This window comes from Petromyzon marinus, chromosome 23 (genome assembly GCF_048934315.1).
Source record: "Petromyzon marinus isolate PM22_M1 ecotype Great Lakes invasive population chromosome 23, UKy_Petmar_22M1.pri1.0, whole genome shotgun sequence".
In the NCBI taxonomy this organism is placed as follows: Eukaryota; Metazoa; Chordata; class Hyperoartia; order Petromyzontiformes; family Petromyzontidae; genus Petromyzon; species Petromyzon marinus.
Window position 1 is genome coordinate 11,923,122 of NC_133689.1, and position 10,318 is coordinate 11,933,439.

At 47.7% G+C, this 10,318-nt stretch overlaps 1 long non-coding RNA gene across 1 annotated transcript; it reads right to left on the minus strand.

The window, feature by feature from the left end:
- Positions 1-1,905: 1,905 nt before the first annotated feature.
- On the minus strand, positions 1,906-9,672 carry LOC142925684 (uncharacterized). The gene is made up of 3 exons (XR_012942649.1): positions 8,536-9,672; positions 5,486-5,708; positions 1,906-2,598 (listed from the first exon to the last, which is right to left on the minus strand). It is a non-coding gene; the product is annotated as an uncharacterized LOC142925684 (long non-coding RNA).
- Between the last annotated feature and the right edge of the window lie 646 nt (positions 9,673-10,318).

Genomic DNA, 10,318 nt, shown 5'->3' on the forward strand with positions numbered 1-10,318 from the left:
AACGACTGCTACCAAGTGACAATGCAATAAATATTCTTGGTTCTTTCAGTAAAGTCACGTACATAAAAAATAAAAATAATAAAATTCATTTTAATTTACAAATAAAAATAAATTGAAAATAATAAAAGCAAAAAACCCATGACGTTTCAATTGCAGCACAAGCGGTCTTCGTTAAGGGGGAGACAAGAGGGGGCAAGCCTCCAAATGCAACTGCTTATAAGGGTTTCCAAAGTGAGTTGGTGGGGGACGAGAGCTAGGAGGAGGGCTGCGCGGCGCAAACAGCATGGGCGGGGCAACCAGTCAGCCAGTACTAATGTCGGAGTGAACAATGGGGGGAGGAACGGGGGGTAGACATAGGGGGAGAGAGAGGAGGGCAGAGATAGGGGCAGAGAGGGGGGGGAAGAGATGGGGGGGGGAAGAGATGGGGGGGGGAAGAGATGGGGGGGGGGGGAAGAGATGGGGGGGGGGGCATTGCACCTCGCTACACACATCCACACTGCTGGCGGTAGAGGTTGACAAGAAAACACAAATCAAGTCATGACCCAAAGTGGTTTATGACATCTTTCCAATGATTACCGAGTTCAAAACCGTCGTCTCGGTTGAAATTGTGTCTGTATATATGGATGACTTCGTGAACGAATCTTTGTTGATAGCCAGTCAGCTTGCAAAGTACCATCGTCTTAGAGAAATCAATTTCATGCCAGCCAGCTGCATTAAAGTAATGATCTGCCACGGCAGAAGTATTGGTCCTGCCGTGTTTCAGATCTGCCTTATGTTCACGAACACGGTCTGAGACATGTCGTTTAGTTTCCCTAATGTAACTGCTGCCGCAGATACAGCTTAATTTGTAGACACCGGGATATTGCATGTCAGGAATCTTGTCCTTCACAGATAGGATCATATCACAAATTTTATGCACTGTGTTAAATCGGACCAGGGTCGTGTGTTCAAGATTTTTGAAATATTTTTGGTTATCCCTACTATCTAAGGCAAGGTGATGGTTTTGATTGGATCTTCAGATGGCTCCTTCCTCACGGTTCGGTTGATGGCTTTGCGGATTGTGTAGTCAGAATATCTTTTCGCCTTGAGATCCTAGTGTAAGTGTTGGAGTTCACTGGTCAAGTGTTCATCCGCCTAGCTAGGGTCTGGGGTACCCTAGGACCGGTGGACATTACTACGGTCCAGTACACACACACACACGAGAACTAAAAATTGTTTGGTCTGTACACAAACACATACACTATACACACGAGCGTATGCGTTACATATGCCGTACAAGTATACTGTACAGTAGATGTGTACGGTGCGGCTAGCCAATGGTTCGCTGGTGCTCGGGAGGGGGCTGTGCGAGGAGGCGCCGTGCCCTTACCGAGGTGCAGCCAGGCGCAGTCTTTGACGCGCACACCGGAGAGCATCTCGCGCAGGCCGACCGCGTCGTGGTGGCCCATGCCGAGGCTCCGCTTCACCGACCGCATCACCTTGCGCCGGTTGTGAGCCGAGCCCCACGCGTCGTGTGGCAGCACCCGCAGCAGCAGCTCGTGCAGCAGCCCAAACACCTGCATCTGGCTGCAGTGGTACTGGGGGCGCCTGGGGTGGCGCCGCGACGGCATCGCTGTGATGCGTGGGGGGAGACGCAAAGTGCACGGTCGAGCCAGCCCGCGTCCGAGGCGTCGCCATCGGCACTGTCGCCGTGCGCGGTCTCCGCTTGCGGAGGAGGCGTCTCACCGGGCGCCGTCACCGTGCATCCGGGGTAAACGCCAGGCGCTAGCCCCGCGTCAGGCAAAGTAGATGGGGTCGCGGAATCCTCGTGTGAACAAACGACTTCAACCGCAAGCGTGTGTTCCATCGTCGCCGCAGCAATCGGCCGCGTTAAATCACCGAGCTCGGTGGATTCCGTCCCCTAAACAATGGCAGCAGGAGGTGGAGTGTCAGCGGCCACTGCAGGAGCAGAGGTCGTTTCGGATGAGGGGACCAATTGCGTTGCGTTGTTGGGGGCGCCTCTCCGCTTCCAGGTCAAGTGACTCCTGCTGGGTAGACCCACAGGGCAGTGACGCTGCACGATGTCGATCACTCGGCACTTCTTGTAGCACTTGAGCAGCTCGAGGAAGAAGCCCCCGCGGAGCTCACGCCCGCCGCCCTGCCACCTCTCGACGTGCTTCGTCCGCGAGCTTTAGCCTTGCCAGCTACCGTACACTTGTTGAGCTCGAAGATCTCTCTCATGAGATTGCGGGCCGTGCTGCGGCTCACCTTGAGTCGGCTCAAAATGTGGCTCCTAGGAAAACCCTCGCGGCGTCTGCGAGAGTACATCACTTTATGCCAGTAGGACACGACCCCTGGGTTCGTGCGAGCCCGGCGGCTGCTCCCACGTGTGTCGTCCTGCGCTGCATTTATGCCACCCCCTCGTCGCCCGTGTGCTCATGGCAGGGCCGTCGGGCTGGGCTTTGCCGGGCCTCCTGTCATCTCCGGGACCATGGCCCGGGGAGATACCGGATCTATTACGTGTCGACCCGTTCCAGCTTCAGCGCTGGGGCCCGGCTCAGTGTTAGGAAAAACGTCACCCTCGCCATCCCATCGAGGTGTTTTTGCTTCGGATAACGTCTGGAAATGAGAATACGTAAGCAAAACAAAGAACACATGTATTATTACCGTGAGGTAAAAGTGTGCTGCCACACTCAAATGAGCACTGCGCAATCCTCATCCATTTATAGGCCTGCAACCCAGTGGGTTATGAATAACAGTTGACTTGACTGAAGTGAATGTAGAGTGCATGACTGCACAGCAGTATCCCATTTTCCTTCCATGACATGCCAGTGTTAACAAGAACTTACATTTTGAAGGCACTAAATCACGTAACCAAATATGAATGCAGAAGCGCACAATGCATAGCTAGATGGTGGTGGAGCACAGCTGCAATGCAGCACCAGAGGCAGCTGGGGTTTGTGGATCACACAAATGTTGTGGTTCAGATTCACTCCGAGATAGGCCAGAGTGGGGTCATCTTGCACAGTGCTGTCGCAAAAGGACACTTTCAGAGTATACTTTGCGTATGATCCAGTTTAAGTTCGAATTTATGTGTGATGGATTCTATGTAAGATTGATTTATCTACCCATGTAAGTTCCTCTGTAATCTGCCATCGTTGACCCCAGCTGCACACCTGTGATAAAGGACTCATCAAGTCCTTCCACCTTCATCGGGTTCTTCCAGCGTAAATTAAATGTCTTCTGCTTATTAAATTATCATACCTAGAATTCGGCCAAATTAAGTGAAAAATGAAAAACAATGTGATTCTTGTGCAACCATTGATGCAATTATGCAATTTTAACTCATATACTTTATATATATTTAGTGACTGTGAATAAATTTAGTGACTATGAATAAACTAGATTCTCAAGTTTTCCTATATTATCAGTTTGTGTATTGTTTGTTATTGTACCTTTCTGACCTGCCCCTACTGGACATCTGTGAAAAAGATCTCCATAGCCCATTGGATTCTTCCAGTATAAATAAAGATTCTGATTCTGACTGATGTGAGACCATCAACTCGCAATGCTTGAAAACCTAGTTTATTCTTAGGTGACCACCTGCAATGAGCTCCAGGATCTCTGTAGTGAAAATTAGGGCTGAACGATTAATCTATTTCAAATCGAAATCGCAAAGGCTGTGATTTTTTGCGATTTTAAAAGTCCTATTACTTCCTTATTGGCATTGTATTTATTATTATAACTTTATTTTAACTTAATTATTCCATGTTTGATTGTTCTAATTTAATTTTTTTTTATAAATACATGGAAGCAATTAATATCTTTTAAGTTCTCATCCTTGCATTAGAATATATAGAGTAGTTCATATTTTGATGGTATCATCCATCACGTTTTAAATCTATTACACAGTCAATATTGAACTTAAGCTTGACTTAAGAAAACTTTAATCGGAAATCAAATCGCAATCTGTCAGAAAAATCGCAATTATATATTTTCCCCAAATCGTTCAGCCCTAGTGAAAACCCCCGTGCACCTGACCACCACACGCACTATTCAATGAAAATGTAGAGACATAAATAGAGACTCTATGGCGTGTATGCCATCTATGTTCACGAGCAGGTAAATGTGTATGTTACGTACCTCTCTCCGGCACCGGCGGAGACATGGCAGGGAATCAGGCCCTAGTGGGCAGGGTCTCATCACAGAGAGAGGGGACGTTACCGACACGGGGTAGCGAAGGGGGCCCAAAAAGGGGGGTTTGAGGGACACGTGACGCTGGCCCCGGATCCGTCGGGAGAGACCGAGCAGGGGGAGTGGCTGGAGGCAGAGCGAGGCCACGCTCGAGAGGAGAAGGATGGGGCGGAGCGATCGTGGTGGTCTGGGTGCAGGAACTCGCTGTGTGCCGGCGCTTCGGTCTTCGGTCGTCGGATAAGTCATGCAGGGTGTTTTAAAAATATGGACTCAATATAAAATCGCTATATCTCTGCAACCACGAACCGCCTATGAATGAAACTCTTACCACTAGAAAGGGCGGGGCATAGCGTTTCAAATGATGACCGCTAGATGCCTCTCCTAGCGCACCAACAGCCCCCAGCCTCAGTCATTCGCAAGATGGTGACCCCGCAACACAAGGCGTTTTGCGTTTCTGCAGATCAGCAATAATTAATCCGCAATTGCGGTGCAGCGTGCATTTCAACGGCGTTTTGGCATTGATCCGCCAATGTCAAAGAGCATCCGTCGTTGGTACCGACAATTTGAGAAAACAGGCTGTTTATGTAAGGGGAAAAGCACAAGGCAACCACGCACCTCAGAGGAAAACGTGAGAAGAGAGGCGTTTGGGATGAACTATCGTCTCGATGGTGTCCATACAGCAGGTGGAGGACACATAGAGCGTTTATAAAATGGTTAGTAAAACTTGATAATGCATTAAACTGTAACTTTGTGTAATTGTAACATGTTACCATCGTGAAATATACTGCTTTGAAATTGGGTTCATCTTTTTAAAACACCCTGTATTTAGGTTCCGTGGGTCTGTGGAGTTACAGTTACTGACCCAGTTATGTAGTGACTCCGGTTTGGGGTCTTATTAACCGATAGTGTTGTTAAACAGTAGCCCTGTTGGGCTGTGTAATAAACATAGTGTCTCCAGTTGCAGTGTGCGTCTCCGTGAACCCACTACACAAATATGAATCACATGCAAAAGGGCGCATGGCCACTGAAAGTGTAATACAATTTTCAGTATACATATATTGTAGCAAGAAAGTAGGTTGGAGCCAATGATGGTAATTCTACATTCTCACGGTAGGTCCAGACTTCAGAATACGACAGACTGTTCATTATTTTACCCACCCTGGACAGGTAATGGGCTGAGTCAATCTCTGTTGGAATTTAAACTGAGAAGCATCCGAGTTTGAGTCAAGCACTCGGACCACAATGCCACATCGGGTAAAGCATGACGAACACCTCCTTGCTTCTCATCCATCACATTCAGCCCTTCACTCACCTCTTTATCCATCTGAAATTTGCGTATAAACTGGAGTTGATGTTCACAGTTTCTTTGTGGTCGACGTTTGCGTTTTCTTCTGGCTGCTGTCCCTACGTCCGGCCGCTCTGGGTTCATTTGAGCACCTCTCCCTCTGCCGCGACCACCACCACGACAACCACCACCACCACCACCTCGCTGCTTCACGTCTGAGTGAGCCATCACCAGCCTCTGGCTGCACAGACTGGAAGAGGAAGGAGCAGCTTTATCATCAATATGAGGATGTTTTAATATTGGTAGTTGTTTTCAGACTGTAAACTTGCTGCATGCATTTTCACAGTTGTGCTGTACAGCTCTCCGATATTTTTCGGGTTGTGCCACAAGGTCTGGCATGATGCCTGACGTTTCGCTCTACGGGCTGTGAGTTTTTTCAGAAAACTATGAATTCTGAATTCAGGTCTTGAAAACAGAGGAAAACGTTAGAAATCCTAGGTACAACCCGAAAACACGTCAGAGCTCCATGGGATGTTGTAGCTTAAGGGCACTATACAGCCTTGATTGTATTATAATTACTAGCGGGAAGTACCCAGCATTGCCCGGGCGAAAAATATATTAAACACTCCTCTTAAAAACATAACATACACACACATACAGAAAAGTGTAATGTATGTGTAATGAGCTACTTCCACGACACGTCGTGTAGAGCAGGGGTCCCCAACCCCCGGGCCACGGACCGGTACCGGTCAGTGGCCTGTTAGGAACCGGGCCGCACAGCAGGAGGTGAGCGGCGAGTCCGCGCGTGGCCCGTCCATTATTTTACTTACCACTTCTGTCCGCGCCTCTTTCCCGCACTGCGCACTTGTCTAACCCTAACCAAAATGAGTACAAAACAAATGTCGCTGGAAATTTATAGCAGCAGTCAAATACTCTATAGCAGGGACTGGAGGAATGCACAATTATTGCATACCGTGATCATAACAATATTAACTTGACCGGGCATGGTCGAGTTATAACTATAAAACTACTGTAAAAACTTTAGATTTAAAGCTTTCGTCACTGCAGGGATTCATATTCTTGGTTCTTTCGGTAAAGTCACGTAGGTAGACAAAAATATATCACGACGTTTCGATCGCAACACAAGTAACCGTCTTCAGGTGAATAAGTAATATTAAAAAAAAATGAACACGCTTTTAAGAAACGTACAAGTAATGAAAGAACTCCACGACTCCAGGAAGTGGCCCGAAGCTTGCCACGACGTAAGGGACCGTGGTCCATTACAGCCAACGTCAGTTGAGCGTGGACAATTAGACCCAAGCCGAAACATCACTTATAAAAATTTTTTAAAAATATATATATTTCTTTTTTATGATAGAACATAGTAATTGTCATCAGTATGCCATAAGTATACCAAGTTTGCAGTCGATACCATATTGGGAAGTGGGTTAAAATTTAGTTACAAGATTTGAGGATACGATAACGACAACAGACAGTGAGCTAAATAAAAGTTTGTAGTAAAAAGAGGGAGAATCTTTTATTTTTGGGGTTTTTCTGTAAAGTCACGTAGAAATAATAAAATAACAATAGTGTACGTCGTTTCGATTGCAACACAAGCAATCATCATCAGGTACAGAAGAGCTAAATTTACGAGAGGAGACACATAACCGCAGATATATATACAGACACAGATACAACAGGGGATACAGAGAGAGAGAAACGTGGGAGCACACTAAATCAAACAGGTTTTAGCAAGATTTGGAAACCATATAACGCAACACAGACGGTCAAAACTCAATTAACGCCAGGTCAGGTTGATTACATTATACTGGTAGGAACGAAGTTGTAAACTGAGTGTACCAGCCTGCAATAGATTAATGTGTCCGTCCGTCCGTACGTCCCCTTTCAATACTTTAGAAGTGAAATCTCGTGCTGTTGGGTGTAAAAAAAATTCCAATGTTCCTACCAGCCCACCCTGCAAGGACCTGTTTGGGGAATAAATGGCATTTTGTACATAACAGTTTAAAAGTAGCACTTAGTAGTCAGGGTGAAAATGAGTGTTACTTAGGGTAACTATCATCAAACATTGTTTGAGGCCGGTAATTAAATATCTCATAACGGGAATAGTAAGAGTAAAGAATCATGGTAAGAAAGGTTTGAAGGGAGCTGTTAATGTGTTTGTTACCTTGCACAGTATCCACACGAATGGGAATTGCCCTATCCCCCCCACCAAACGCATGTGACTTGGTAGGGGCGAGACTGTACAGACGCGTGCTTTGGCGCGCTCGGAGGTGCGACGTAATAAATAACCAAAAACAGCACTTAATCGCTAATTAAAGTACTTTAAAGGTGACGGACGTGAAATCAGAATAGCGCTGGCTCACCACGGGGCTTATGGCGTGCTACCTGGGTACTTTTTTCAAGGGTTTTACTTAACTTGATTCCTGTGTCATGGTAAAATCTTGTAATCAAAATTTAGTCTACTTCCTGTTGTCCAATCAGATCCAAATTTTTCACACGTACTCAGATTCGGTGACGATGCATGCCTGTATCAATTAATCAATTAATTCGCTACTTTAAAGCAATTAACATTTTGTATGGACGCCTTATTATTTATTTATTTGCGTAGGTAAAAAACGCCGCGGTCACTAAACTCTCGAATCGCCCTGCTCAAGAAGCAGGCGCCACGTGTCTCACACACGCCTGCTCCGTGTGAACGAGTTACCGAAGTAATAAATTAATTCTAGTAAGCGTTGATGTGGGAGCAGGCGCCTCTTCATTGACGTACTTCTCGACCGTGAGTTAAACGAAGTTGTTAATAAAACCGTTGTTTAAATTTTTTTTTAAGGATTCTAGATTTGAAGCTTTCGTGACTGCAAGGATCTATACTCTTTGGTTCTATTCGGTAAAGGAGTTTATTTAAACGTAAACCCCATGGTTCGCGAGCGAAATCCCTCGCCAGTGTCGGCCACACACAGACAGACAGACAAAAAATGCCCTTTATAGCTAAGATTATTATTACTCAGCGTTTAGCCGACAGAGGCGGTAAACATGCAAACCCGCAACTCCACGCTCACCTGTTGGATGCAGAGAAGTGGCGGCCTGACACCACCAGGTCATAGATGGGAACGCCGCAGAACTGGTAGTAGCAGGAAGGCGGCACGCACATGAAAAGAGCGCACACCTCCGCCAGGTACTCGAAGACCTGGTCCCCCATGCGCTCCATCAGGGTCCCCTAGAAGCTGTCGTTCATCATGGAGGCAGTGGTGTCGTTGGTCCAGTGCGTACGCAGCTTGGGCACGGACGGCAGCGTCGGCTCGCACGGCCTCGCCAGCCCAAACGCCACTACATTGCGCTTGCCCCGGCTGTGGATTCGTTGCAGCCGGCGGCTCATGAGCTCCTTCTGGCTGGACAGCTGTGGGGGTCGAGACGATGGGGCTTGGCATGAGGCGTGTGAAGGCAGCTGCCGTGCAGATGCTTGTGGTCAGTCACAAAAGAAAACTCTAACGTGTACAAGCACAGCCCTGTTGTCAATCCACTGCTGGGTAAGTTACCCCACGCCATGTGGGTCATGGGAGTTTCACCACGCTGGTCAGTGTGGGTTGGTGACGTGAAGGAGCATCGTCTGAGGGTCTAAGTAAAACACAGATATGGATTTTCTTTTACTGCAATCTGCCTATGTGGGCTCATAGTAGCCTATCACACCTGTTTTATGGATGCTGGTTATCCATCCAAGCACAATCCACGCTCAACCCTCCTTAGTTTCCGAGAAATCTGATGTGACTGGGCACATTTCTGATCAAGTTATAGGCTCCCTAAGCTTAAATATCCTTCCGGGTTTTTGTGCAACAAGTCATTCACGGAGTTCTCAGAAGAGATTGAGTTGCACAGTTCATCACCTCCATGGCAACATCTCCTCACACCGGACCCAACTATAACAGGGTAACAACCTTGCCTTGGCACACAAGGGGGTGGTGGGTGGCCAGCACGCGCCCGGCCGTCTTTGTTTCCCAAGTGGCGATATTCATACTTGTCAACCTATACAGTTCACCCGTATTCTTGTACAGAGAAATTTAGTTTGTAAGTACATACGGGATACAGCCGTTTCAGTACTAGCTAACTTTTTTTTTATCTATTTGTGTTTCTCCTTTGTGATGGGAATTTGTAGGATGAACGTTGAGATTTATAAGTGCACGAGGTGACCACTAAGGTCCTGAATTGTTCTACAATAAGGTAGGCACTGATGAGGGGTTGACAGTTGTGGATATTTACACATCGCACCAGGTACTCATTTGAGGCTGAGTCGACCTAGGCGAGTCCCAGGACGGGTTCATATATTCGTCACTGGCGTTGACCGTGAGCCGATTTCGGGGCGCGGCGCCTCTCGGCACAGACACAAAGATCTCCCGTGTAGCCTTCACAGGCTGTTGGGACAATTGTTGTTAGCGAGCAGCAAATATGAAGGCCGGCACGGCACACGAAGAGGGAGGTCGCCAGAACGGCGCCCGGCCGCCTTTTGTCTCCCCATTGTCGATGTTTGCGCACCGCGAACTCCTCTGAGTCGACTCAGAGGAGGCCCAGGACCGGTGGCCAACAATCGTCGCTGGGTGGTTGGCGGGAATCAAACTCGGCGCGGTCAGCACAACTCGCCACACAGGCAAGACGCCACACACCGACTTGTCTGAACGAGACACCACACACCGACCTGTCTGAACGAGACACCACACACCGACCTGTCTGAGCGAGACACCACACACCGACTTGTCTGAGCGAGACACCACACACCGACCTGTCTGAGCGAGCCACCACACACCGACTTGTCTGAACGAGACACCACACACCGACTTGTCTGAGCGAGAC